Raw genomic sequence first — 12,818 nt, 5'->3', positions numbered from 1 at the left:
GGGCACTGCAAGACTGCCAGAACGCACCAGGTCTGGGGGGAAAAGGAATCCGGCTGAGCATAGGAATTTCTAAAAGGTAACCAAGGAGTTGTGCATTGATACAGTTATTCTAAATAATCAGATTCTTGTAGCTCTGCCTTTGGAAAGTCTGTGGCCCTTGCTGTAGTGGCTGCACACAGGATGCAGTCTACAAAACCAGAAATGCAGAAGTCCTATGTTTTGACTCCCTGGATTCATCAACCTGCTTCAGGATGGCTGGGGGAATCCAACTGTTAAGTCTAGCCAGACAGCGCAACTTGGGCTTAGCTGCCATTGTAACCAGCCTTGTTTCTCAACAGTAGCAAAGCTGAATGCATTGGTAAATATTTTCAGGTTTGGGCCTGCATAAGGTAGAAGGGACAACAAGTGGTTTTATATGCTAGGGAGTTCTTGTTCTTAGAGCTTTCCCTCTAGTTTGAGAGAAGCACATAACTAGTTTTATAGTGGGTTGACAGGAAAGAAGTGGGGGGGAAAAATGGGAACGCAGGGGGAAAGCCAAAGGCGTTATTACTAGAACAGGTTTAAAATGCTATTCTTTGCTTTTCATGAGCTTAGGGCAATGGGGAGTTTAAAGCTTAGCACTTCCTGAGAGGGTTTCTTACTCTACCGGCTCAGTTCTATCACTTATTTAAGGCAATTCAGGTCTCTGAACGGTTAAAGAATTGATACCAAATTTGATGAACTTTGATTCAGGATACTGACAAAACAGGACTTCATATAAACAATTTCAGTATGTTCATGAGGTTAGCTTGTGTGTTCTGTTAAATAGTAAAAAATGACACTTCTGTTTCTGTTTACCTAGCATAATTCTGCAAATGTTGCCTCCTTCTGCTTTAGAATGGAAATGCTCTTCTCCAAGAGAGCACTGTCCAAACTTCTTTGCCAAAATTTTTTGATTAAATTAATATTGTTTTATTTTGAAAACAAGAATAAGCCACAAACATGTTTTCTTGCTTCGGCTATCCAGAAGAACGTCAACAGTATTTTCAGATTTTCCTTCCCTACACAACTGTATATAGGAAGAGTGCAGTTGGAAGCAGAAGACCTAAGATGATGTATCTTCTGTTTGTTTACTACAGTAACAAGACAATGGATTACCTCTTTATTAGAACTTGTGTAGCTTTGCAGTATTGAAACAAATGTAGGTATTAAAATACACATCAGTAATACGTTTCTGAATGGCTGAGTACCGTGCTCTCTTAGCATTGAAATACCCAGCCATTGGATTAGTTTGTCCCTCATGTTTGCTTAGTTTGGAAGCTATTTCAGAATGCCTTCAGCTTGTATTCTTCCCCAAAAGCATAGAACTCACTTCTCTGCATCCCCAATTCAAGTGAGAGAAACTGGGCACTGCAAACACAGGAGGTCTGCCTGTACAGAATCAGTGAAGACAAGTCTAAACAGCGGATTTTTTTGAATATGCAGCTGGGTTATCTGAATGTTCTTTATGCAGTGTACCTCAGTTTTAGTACAGATAGCACTTGTCTTGGTTCTTGTCATTAGTCTGAAGCTGCCCCTGAGAAAATCTTGAAAGGGAAAGTAGTGAAAGCTAATCAGCTGGCCCTTTCTTCTTAAGAACCAGCGTATTTTGTAATTCTCCCACTAATAATAAGGCGTCATGCTGGAGAATCGCGATTGTGTTGTTAAGCAAGACTGACTTCACCTGAGCGGTATAGTTGGCAGCTGTTGAATGTTTAATGGACTTTAAACAAACAAAAAAACTGAGCAGGTGGAGGTAGACATGGCAAACTGACAGGCGGTGTCAGATGCTTCTTTGAAATGGATAATCTGACTCCATTCACTTCTTTCTGGAAATAAGATCTAGTAATTAACCAAACAAAAGATAGAAGGGTTAAGACTGCATCTTTAAAGCAGCTGTGCTTGATAAATGTCTCTGGTCTTAAATCAATCTTTAGCAAAGCACAGAGACATAGCAGCAGCTTGCTTATGCCAACGCTAAAAATACTTGATGTGTACAGGTAACCATGTCAAGGCTCTGGAGTTAATCCATGAGAACAATTCCTTCTGGTATTGGCAAAGGTGAGGATGCTTGCTTCTATAGAAATGAGGTTTTGAGCTGTGACTTAAGCTGTCACTTAGGTGACTGTTTAGGAAAGCTTCCTTTTAAGCTTTGAAGTATGTAAGCTGACAAATTGTTTAAGTTCAGAACTGGGTTTACAGTCTCTTGTTCTCTGACTGTATGCAACTTCTCATGTTTCAGACTGAAAGCAGAATTGCAGCGGTACCAGTCATGCAACTATAATGATTATTGCCAAGATTACCAGAACTACCACTCGCAGAGGAGTTACGATGCTTACGCTGACTACAACTACAGCTCCTATGCTCCCTATGACAGCATGCAAGCTGTTGGAGACTGCTCTTTAGGAGATTCTTTAATGGCTCCAGCTGTTTTTGAGGTAAAGATAGTGCACGCTTGCTGTAAAGAAAATATTTCACAGATAATACGTTGTACAGATTTGTGTGAATCAGCAAAAAGAATCCGAAGTTGAAAACATGCTTTCTGCTTAGTGTGAAGTTAAAAGAGCAGATTCCATTCAGAGGTGTTTGTATTTAAGTGCTTAAATAGTAAATCCATAGAATTAGTGATTTATACACCATTATTTGTTCACGCATACCAAAGAATGGTTTTGACAGCATAATTGCGTACGCTTCTTCTGTTCCTGTTCTTCTGATTTGCTTTGCTTAAAGCAAATTAAACAGTTGTTGTAAGTGGTCTTATCGTGGTCAATGTATTAGTTGTGACCTCCGGAGGTCCCTTCCAACCTGTACTGTAATATTGGCTTTCTTCTAAAAATAAGTAGATAAAATGCCATCTATCCTTGTAGTTGTAGGAAGAAGGAATGGGTTGAGACTGCAGCACTTTGAATCTGTGATGCTTTCTGAAATGAGTTATGATTAAACTTAGCCTTTTCTGTCTTTCAGGAATCTTCAGTTATGACTGCAATCGGTGATGACCTAATTACTGACGGTAATAAGGGTTCTATCATTGTCACTTGAGTTTAGCCATCCTTGTGCCTTTTAACAATACAAGCCAACCTCTACTGGATGAAGAACATCTTGAAAATTCAGCTGAGGTCAAACCTCTGTGGGGTTGATCTGCAATCAGCTGGGGTTTTAAAGCTGATACAGCATACACTGACCGCATCAAGTAAAACGGGACACTGTCAATGCTTCGCAGCAGGTTTCTTGTACCTGTGCCTTCATTCCCATTTGAAAATGGTCTAATACAGAATTTTGTTCTTTGTATTGGTTCCGCTAAACAGATTTTATATTAGAAACTCAGTAATATGCAAAAGCTTTGTTCTCCACCCTGAGGTAAAAGCTTATGTTGCAGATTCCAAAAGGAGGATTCAGCTTGCACTTACAAATACGGTACAAAACATATTTGTGTCCTGGAAGGTTTGCAAAGTTCCTCACGTGGAGGCATTTTGTGTTAGTGTTTAGAAACTATCCTATGTAACGTGTATTGCCGTAGAAGTGAATTAAATGACTCTTGGGAGGGTTTCATGGCTGATTATCCGTAAACGTTATCTTTACTATCTTAAACATTGTCTTTGTCTTTATCTTGAAAGACAGTTCTAGTCCCAGCCTTCTAATATACAAATTCCCAAAAGTTGGAGTTGTGAGGCTCAAAATTTTAGAGGACTAAATACCTCACTAAAATTAGTAGATCTAATAGCTTATTACACTTAGCTTAAAATACATTTTGTTAGCCATTTCACGTGAAGTTTTTTTGTGCGCATGCCTCAGATTTGATACTTGGACTTACCAGGCTTTTATTTTCAGATCCACAGCTCTACTTGGATGTTGATGAAATGAACAGACAATTCACGGAGACAAGCGAAGAACTCTACGATTCACTCATGAATTGTCACTGGCAACCTCTGGATACGGTCACTTCTGAAATCCCCTCTGCTATTTAAGCGTCTTCTAGAGCATGACCGTTAGGACCAAAGTGCTAAAACTACATTTCTTCTACATTATTCTAGCTCATAAGTTTTAAAGCACAATGATAGGTTGGGTTTTTTTTGCTATGCTTTTGACAGTTTCTGTAATCTTTTTGTTCATCACTCCCTTCTTGGAGCATCATGAAGTCATGTAAATATTCGAGAAATGTAAAGAGGTAAATGGGGTCTAAAGATAGACTTGCCTGTGTAAATAAAAAATTTGTTTCTGCAAACCTGCCAGCAAGGGATTTTACTTGTACCTGTGTGCAGCACGTTCTCTTCCGGCTTATGGAATTTAACAAGGTAGTAAGGGTATTTCATCTGTCTTTATTTTTATATGGGCATTAGGACACAAGCAAAATCTAGCTTCCCCTTGTTTTCCTGGTTCCTTAGGTAAGCGACAAGCCAAGCCTTTCATGTGCTTGCTTAGACTGGAAGTATGTATGGGAGACACTCACAGGCCTTGCTATGGAAACACCTGTGCCCACTTTTTCCTGCAGGCTGCTGGCTCTAACTGTACTACTGATACATGCTAGGTCAGCTAAAATCGGCTTATAAATAGGGTATGTTAAGCATATGGAAGTGTAGACTTCAACTGCCATAGCTACAAACATCCCGTGGAATGAGGATGATGTCTGCTGGCACTCTCTGCATCAGCATTCAGTTTTCCCTTGCCCTTCTTACTGTTAGACTTCTCAGCTGACGCTTTACAGCGAAGAAATTGCTACAACATAATCCGTGTTCTTAAACCTAAAAAAAAAAAATCTTGGAGAAAACAACTTGCTGGTTTTCCCTCCTTGCTGGCAAGGAGAAAAATAGTCCACCAGGAACAACAAAAAAATCCTAGTAACAGCTCCTTAAGTTATACCCTCTGCTACCCTCTCTGATTGCTCTGGTCTTCCTTCATTCGTGGTAATGAAGTTTTTAAAGCTCTGGTAGAAGGATGACAGCACTCAAGTCAAAGGAGATGAGAGCAATGAGGAAAGCTTTGCTTTAAGCTAGAGCAGTCTTGCGAGTTGCTGCCTTTATGCTGTTCTTATCTTGAAGGGTACAGAGTCTTTTCCAGTCATAGGGACTCCATAACCCTATGAGTATGGAGAAATAGTTGCTAATTAACAGTGTGTATAATAAGTAAGTGAGGCTGGAAACAAAAGAATATTCCTCCAAGAAAAAAAAGGAAGCAGAAATTACTGTACTTAATAGCTGGGGAAGCTGTTAAAGCTAGTTGACACAGTTCTGGTACTGCCGTGTGTGTTTTGGGGGCAACATAAACCATAATTGCTGTGATGGCAGGTAAGAATCCAGTTCTTTTTTATGGCTTAGTGTAGTCAGTGAAAGCAGTGGTCCTAAGCTGCATGCTGTTCTTAAATGTAATGCAAATTCTCTTTTGTGACTCCTCAGTACTTCCAGGTTACTTGTAGCTGATCACCAGCAACTGCTTCTGTTAGCTATTAGCTGTTGGGTTTTTGCTAGGAATACTTTCAGTCCTGAATTGAAATGATGACATCCTGAAACAGAAGAGACTCTTGGAGTATTGTAGGAAGCACATTCTTCCTGGTTCTAGTGCAGGTGTACACGTAGGAGGAGACAGAAGGCAAAGAACCTCACATAGGTGGAGGGGGTGAGGTGGCATCACAGTTAGAGCTGTTGCAGTTAACTCTTCCCAAAGCATGAAAGCAACGTGGCTGGGAACAGGGATTTGTTGGGTTGCTTCTTTGTGTGAGCCAGGGAGTCTTTTGAGGGGCAGATTAATAAGAATATGACACAAGGTAGAGGTGGAATAGATGAAGCAAAGAATCTGGGTGTGAAAAGGGTTGCTTGTACGTGTCTATGGAATTGTTTCAGGGGACTGAGCTGGGGCAAATTCAAGATAATAGATGCAGCCTCCTTGAATTTGGATGGCAGTGCTGAAGCTTCAAAACCTTACAAGGTTTGATGCCACTTCAATTGTAGTGCATAGCTGTGGTACTTGAGCTCAGAAGTGCAAACTGCACAGGATTTTTTTTATCTATTTTCTTCAACGTGAGCAGCAAAACATCTTCCAGGAATGTGCCTGGGTGCTACGCTGCTTTGACACGGCTTGCTTTGCATCACCAAACACAGTAGTTAGGTTGCATCGAGTACTTTGTGGAAACATTCATTGTGTTGTCACCCAGAAATGGGATGCTACAGATGTGTGTTGGCCCGGCAGTATCAGTGCTGTTTTTTGGCCTTTGAGAGGTTGGTCCATAACATGTGACCTGTGTAACGAGAGGCCCACATAGATTGGTGACTTCATTAAGTCTGATACTGTGGTGGTGTGTGACCCAAGGCCCTGAACGTCAGAAAATCAGGCTGTGGCCACCTATTTTATGCAGACTTTGCCTATTAACAAGGTCTCTACACTGTACGTTAGAGACGTGCGCCTCCTTTTCCGGACTAGATAGTGAAAATACCAGTTTTGTAGTTCAGTGAATGGGATTGGTTGGGCTGTTTGTTCTCCAGAGCTGAAAAATGTTGGGAGTGTATTCTCTTGGAGTCCACAGAAATGAAAATGATGAGAGGAAGAGAACGTTGGTTGCAGCCCGCGTGCTGCTGTTATAAAGTAGTTCTCTGATGTCTTTTTCCCTCTGCTGAGACTTATCAGCCTATCGTCCTTTCCTGTTAGGAGCGCATACCTGGCTTGGGATGGTGTGCGCAGGGCAGATTCTTTACCGTAAGAGCACAGTGAATGCCAGACTTCTTCCTGTACTGCCGTGTTAACCGTGAGTCACAAATTCAGGAAGCAGTGATTGCATCGGAACTGCTAGAATGCTTTGCGGAGTCTTTTTACTGGGTAAACTTCACAGCTGCAGTTACAACTTCCAGCCTGTGTTAGCTGAACACATCGTACTGGTGCCCGCCATCAGTTTGACAAAGATGGGATTGCAGTAGGAACTTGCTTTCTTCCTTCTTTTTAATTAAACAAGTCTTTGAAGCAACTTTTCCAACACCGCCATACTTCACTTCTTCCAGTTATTTTCTGTTTTACTTAGCTGAAATGTTTTTTTTTCTTCCAAGCTTGAGGAAGTTTTCTACAAGAATGTCCCGTAATGATTTCATAAACTCTTTTCGTTGTACCTAGCTGCAACAGAGAGTGGGGGGAAGATTGATCAAATGGTGATGATTGCTGTCATTCTGCTGGACACGCAGATACTTGCCTTTTGTTTTGGCTCATTTTTAATACCAATTAACTTCAGTGCCTAGCGTTAATAGACACCGTTTGACTGCATCGGCAAATGTTTCTGAGTCGTGAGTGTCATTAAAGGCCTGTCACCCTATGGAAATCCTTCTAAATAAGAAAAATGGAATTCAAATAAATAAATAAAGCAGCGTTTGAACTTATGAGCAAACCTAGCGTAGCTGCCTTTGACGCTGATCTGGAGGAGAAAAATCACGTTATCACACTACTATGGTTGCCTTAATAGGTTTGGTGTACATGAGGGAGGGAAGTATTATGTGATGTTTGCCTAGCTATTACATGGCCGATGCAGGAGGGGTTTTAGTCAGTTCCCTGAGCACGTATTGTTGCAGAAGTCGGTGATTTCACTGCCCAATGTCTGTTATTAAGGGCACGATTCATGTCCCGTTATCGTTTTTATTCTTTATTTATGTGTTTATTTTCTGGGGCGGCGATCTGTCACGATGCCCATCGTTCCCCTGCCGTGGGGTAGAATTTAGCGTGACGACTGCCTCCCGGACCAACGGGGCCACGAATCCGGCCTAAAACACTGCTTGTGCGTTGGTTGTCGGCGTGGGGGCTGTTGGTTGTCGGTGCGGGGGTATCGGTTGTCGGTGCGGGGCTTTTCTGACGAGCACTGTGGGCTCGGGGCGCCGTCCCACGCCCGGCGCGGTGCTGCGGCACACCAGCGGTCGGCGCCACGGCGCGGGGAGGCTCTGGAGGTGACTCCTAGCCCCGTGCTTACGGTGGCCGGGCCGGGGTTCATTATGGCGGCCGGGTCCTGAGGGCGGGAGCGGGAGGGCGGCGGGACCGGGACGGGACCGGGGCGGGGCGAGGAACGGGAGCGGCAGCGGGAGGGGGGGGCGCGCGTTCCCGTGAGGGGAGGGGGCGCGCGAGGGAGGGAGGGGGAGGGTGTGAGAAACACTCCGTAGCCAATAACTTGGGCTCAGGCGAGGAGCTCGGCGAAGCAGGAATTTATTCGCGATCGCAGTGGCGGGCGTCCCGTCCGTGCGAGGACTACCGCACACCAAATTTCCCTGGTGTATTGCCAAGCACTTCCCCGTGCAAGGGCTTACCATACACCACATTTCCCGAGACTCTTCCTTTCTCTCCCTTATCTCACGCTTCGTCCGTCTCCGGCCGCGCCCCTCGCGGAGCTGCGGAACCGCGGATCAGGACTCCACACTCGCTCCGTACAAAAGTACGTCTCAATCACACGGCACACAGAGTCTCACCCGACCCCCAAGGCAATACTTCCTATTTCTTACCTTGGTCTGTGCACAGAGTTACCGGATCAATTCTCAAAGCCGGAGTGCCTGCCTTCTTCCCTTCCCCACTCCTTCACGGATCCTGCCTCTTTCATCAGTCTCGGGCCCTCTGTCAGCTCTCCGCAGAACCGCCGCCGTCGATGCACAGGACCGCTGAAATCAGCGGGGCATGCCTTCCTGCTGCTGCGGCGGTGGGGCTCCCCAGTAGGCGACTGGCTCCCGGACGAGCCCCCAAATTGTGAGAAACACTCCGTAGCCAATAACTTGGGCTCAGGCGAGGAGCTCAGCGAAGCAGGAATTTATTCGCGATCGCAGTGGCGGGCGTCCCACGAGCAGGAGCGCCCCTGCTGGTTCCAAAACCCAGTTTATATACTTTTTGATGACGGGACCCTCCCCTGTTTCCCCACTGAGGGGGTGATCCAGGCTCACAATCTGTCTGATGCTTCCCAGACAATGCATGGCCTTCAGTTGCCGGCCTGTTAAATTTCGAATTTCTTTCGACTTTTTTACTGGTTGAAGCGGTAATGGTTCTTCACTTACCTGACTTGACTCAACACCGTGATTTTCCCCGAATTGTTCTACGGAGTCTGGTTGTCTGCATTTTACAAGGTCGCCTGCTAAGCGTTCTTATCGCTGCAAGCACACCTCGATACCCCATTCCTTACCTTTAAACAACGTAACTCTGCAAAAACAACATTTTTATTCCCACGAGGGGCAGGGCAGGCCCCGCGGCGCGTGGCGGCGGGGGGCGGGGGGGCCCCGTGACGGCACCGAACGCGGGGGGGGGGCGGTATGGCCTCGGGCGGCGCGACCGGTAGCGGCGCGACCGGCAGCGGCATGGCCGGCGGTGGCAGGGCCGGTGGCGGCGGGGCGCCGGGCGGCAGCCCAGGAGCCCGATCAGGAGGAGGAGGAGCAGGAGGAGGAGGAGGAGGAGGAGGAGCGGCCGGCGGCAAGGTGAAGAGGCGGCGCCACCGTTTGGGCGCCGCGAAGCCCCCCTGTGCCAGGAGCAAGCGGGTGAGGAGCGGCCCCCCCACAGCGGGCCCTTCCCCCTCAGCCCACCAGTTACCCCCTTACTTACCCCCTTACCTTACCCGCCCCTTTATCCCCTTAGTTACCCCCTACCCACCTCCTTACCCCCTTAGTTACCCCCTCGACCGCTTAGTTACCCCCTTAGTTACCCCCTCAACGGCTTAGTTACCCCCTTAGTTACCCCCTCAGCCCCTTCCTAACCCCCTCAGTTACCCCCTCAGCCCCTTCCTAACCCCCTCAGTTACCCCCTCAGCCCCTTACTTACCCCCTTACCCCTCTACCCAGCCCATTACCCCCCTCCTCCCCCTCCCCTTCACCCCCAGCCCGCTGCCCTCAGGACCCCCAGTGCCACCCCCAGGGCTTTCCCCGCTCCCTGCACCCCTCCTCAGCCCATCATCAATTCTCTGAACGTTACCTGCCAGGCTTTGCTTCTCGTTTGTGCTGTAGGGTACAGCAGGTTGATGGTGAAAGCGGTCCGTCAATTCGGGGTGTGAAAATCCCCGTGCTGGAGGGGGGACGCGCCGAGATCCCTCCCAGCAGCTCTTTGCTAAGAAATGTCAGGACGCCCAGAGAGATGCTCTGGAGATGCCCTCTGCACATGTTTGTTCAGCCAAAACCTCTCCGCTATTAAATGAGCAACGTAGCTGAGGGGATTGATTATCATATGCAAAACCAAGGGAGCGCTACGCATGGATAGCTGCTCATTTAGGTTTTTATCACTTGCAGAAATGCCAAGTCCCTTATACCACATATTGACAATCAATCTTGTCCATCTAAAGCTGGCCTGGAAGGGCAATGCAAACATTCCCCACGCTTACAGAGCAACCGTTGAAACCTCTGGCTTGAACAGTGCATTAATGTTGAAAGTGCCATAGCTTGCGTGTGCCGACACTGTGTAGCTAACTGATAAACCTTACACGTGGATTGAAAATAATCAGTGGAGATGGTTTTCTAACTTTTCCATTGTCTGTTATCTCTGCGTGTTTTCCAGTAGGTTTATTTAAAGAGTGTGCCAGAGCAAACACGTGCGTGGGGATATCTGGGGGATTCTGCACAGAGAATGGCTGCTGCACATCCAGCGCAGATCAAATTAACAGTAACTTATCGGGGAAGAGTTTTAATGATTTGATAAATAGACAAACTGATAGGTGTTACATGTGTGCATTTATTATAGCAGTTAGCTTTGTAACCAGACGAATCGTGCAAATGTTCATAACGTAAAAGGACGAGCTTTGAGCAGATAGCTTGCTTAGAGCATTTGTCAATTAATTTCAGTTTATTTTCAATATCATGTCCACTCTGCAGAAGGTTCTGTGGCTTAATGTTAATTGTCTCTCAGTGATGCAGTTGGGGAGGCACGAAAGCGACCGATGCGATTTTGTGAGGTTATACCTCTGGTTCTGATCCCTACCCCGCTGTTTTTCTCATCCTTCCCCCTACAACTTTAGTCGATAAGTCGATTCTTAGAAATACTTAAATAGATGTGTTTTGTGTGCTTGTGATCATAATTACAGCCCACCAAACCCTCTGTCTCTTACCATTAAGCTCTGAAGGTGCCTGGGCACTGTAGGCAGTATAGTTAGCAGCTTCAAAGTTCCTGGGAACTAGTCCTGGATCTAATTTACCTTTTTTTTTTTCCCCCTGCCTGCAGGAGGGATGATTAGCAGGGTGCCTAGCTCATGATTGTCAGCTTTCTGGATATTAATTTTTATTATTAATTTTTATTATTAATTATATTCATTTATATTAATTTATCTTTTATTTAACCGTAGTTCCTGGGGCTTTCGGTCAGGTGGGAATTCTCCGATCGTACCCGATGTATGCCGCAGAGTCAGTCTTCTACAAAATACAGCAACAGCTTTAGAAGGCTCTTGCAAGAGGAGGTGCTGGTGCTATAGCTATAGCTGTGTTTCTTCCAGGACATCTTCTGGGTTAGCCTGACTGTTGAGAGCAGAACTGGTTTTTGTGCGTATAGTCACTGCAATTCAGCATTACTAAAATTGAAAATATTTAGATTCACTGATTTTAATGGGTAGTATGGTCCTGACTGTCGCAGTAGATAATTGCTGAACTTCTGGTTTAGTTGGTTTTCACGGGAGGGTGCGAAGAGGAAGAGTCCTGGAACAAGTCTGTAGGTCAGGAGCTGTTCAGGCGTAGAGTTTCCTGATAGCCTTGCAGATTGACGACCTGCTGGTGAATTTTGGCAGAGGTTTCAAAACTTTGAACCTTGCCAAGGTCACTTGGAAGTGCAGAAAGTGATAGGTAGTTGTAAATCAATCTTAGGTGAATTTAGGTTTACCAGAAGTGTAGCGATCCTATGCCAGGGATCAACCTCGTCGTCGTCTTCTGAATATTTGCTGTATAATATCTGTCTTCAAGGTCCGTGGAAGGTGGTATCCCAGCATATGCTGTTGACTGCGTTTCTGTAATTAAACAAGTGTTTTTTCTTTCAAGCAGGGATTAATTAGCAGAATGACAGAAACTGTGAAAAATATTGTACCGGCCTGGCTGCAGAAGTATTTCAATAAGCGTGAGGAGGAGTGTGTAGACAGAAATGAATCTGCAAACCAGGAGGAGACTCCGGTAAACTATCACCACGATTATTCAGATGAAGATACCATAATCGATGAGAGTTTCACGCCTGAACCAGCAGGAATTAGTAGACGAGGTATGTGAAAAATCATTTGGAATTCTGGCCATCTGTATTTATTCACAGATTTCTAGTTTTGAATCTGAATTTCAAAAGGAAATTGGAATGAGGGTTTTGACAGAATGAAAAAAACCCAAAAAAAGTCAAAACAACTGTTTGTGAAACTGTCTTAGCTTTAAACTGTATACACAGTTACGAAGCATACATCTTATGCTCTTGGAAGGCATCAGTTAACTTTAGGTACTCTATTAGCCAGGTGCTAAATGCTGAAAATAAGTCATTTGCAAGTGTGCTGGGTTGCATTTTCCATCTTTTAAAAGATATGGAATGAAAATCTGTCTAATTGCCTAAGGCAATTAAAAAAATTAATTTGTTTTGCAGTCTTCGAAACAAAACACTAGATGCTAGAATGGCAGAGGAAAATTCCGTCTCGTGTCCCGACTTTGTTTGTTTTGTTTTGTTTTGTTTTTTGTTTTGGGCTTTGATCAATTTAGTAAAGTTCCTCGTTAACTTGATGGTGAACTGGGGAACTTGTGCACGGATGTGGTTTATGAGATTATTATCCTTAAAATATTCAATAACTTTAAGGTCTACGCGGGGGGAGGGGGTGTCTTTGAGAAGGTATTTGGACCGTTGGCAACGAGGTTTGCAACTCCTTTACCTCA

The sequence above is a fragment of the Anser anser genome, assembly GCF_964211835.1.
Source record: "Anser anser genome assembly, contig: HAP1_SCAFFOLD_103, whole genome shotgun sequence".
Classification (NCBI taxonomy): Eukaryota; Metazoa; Chordata; class Aves; order Anseriformes; family Anatidae; genus Anser; species Anser anser.
Note: the sequence above shows the minus strand (reverse complement) of the source record.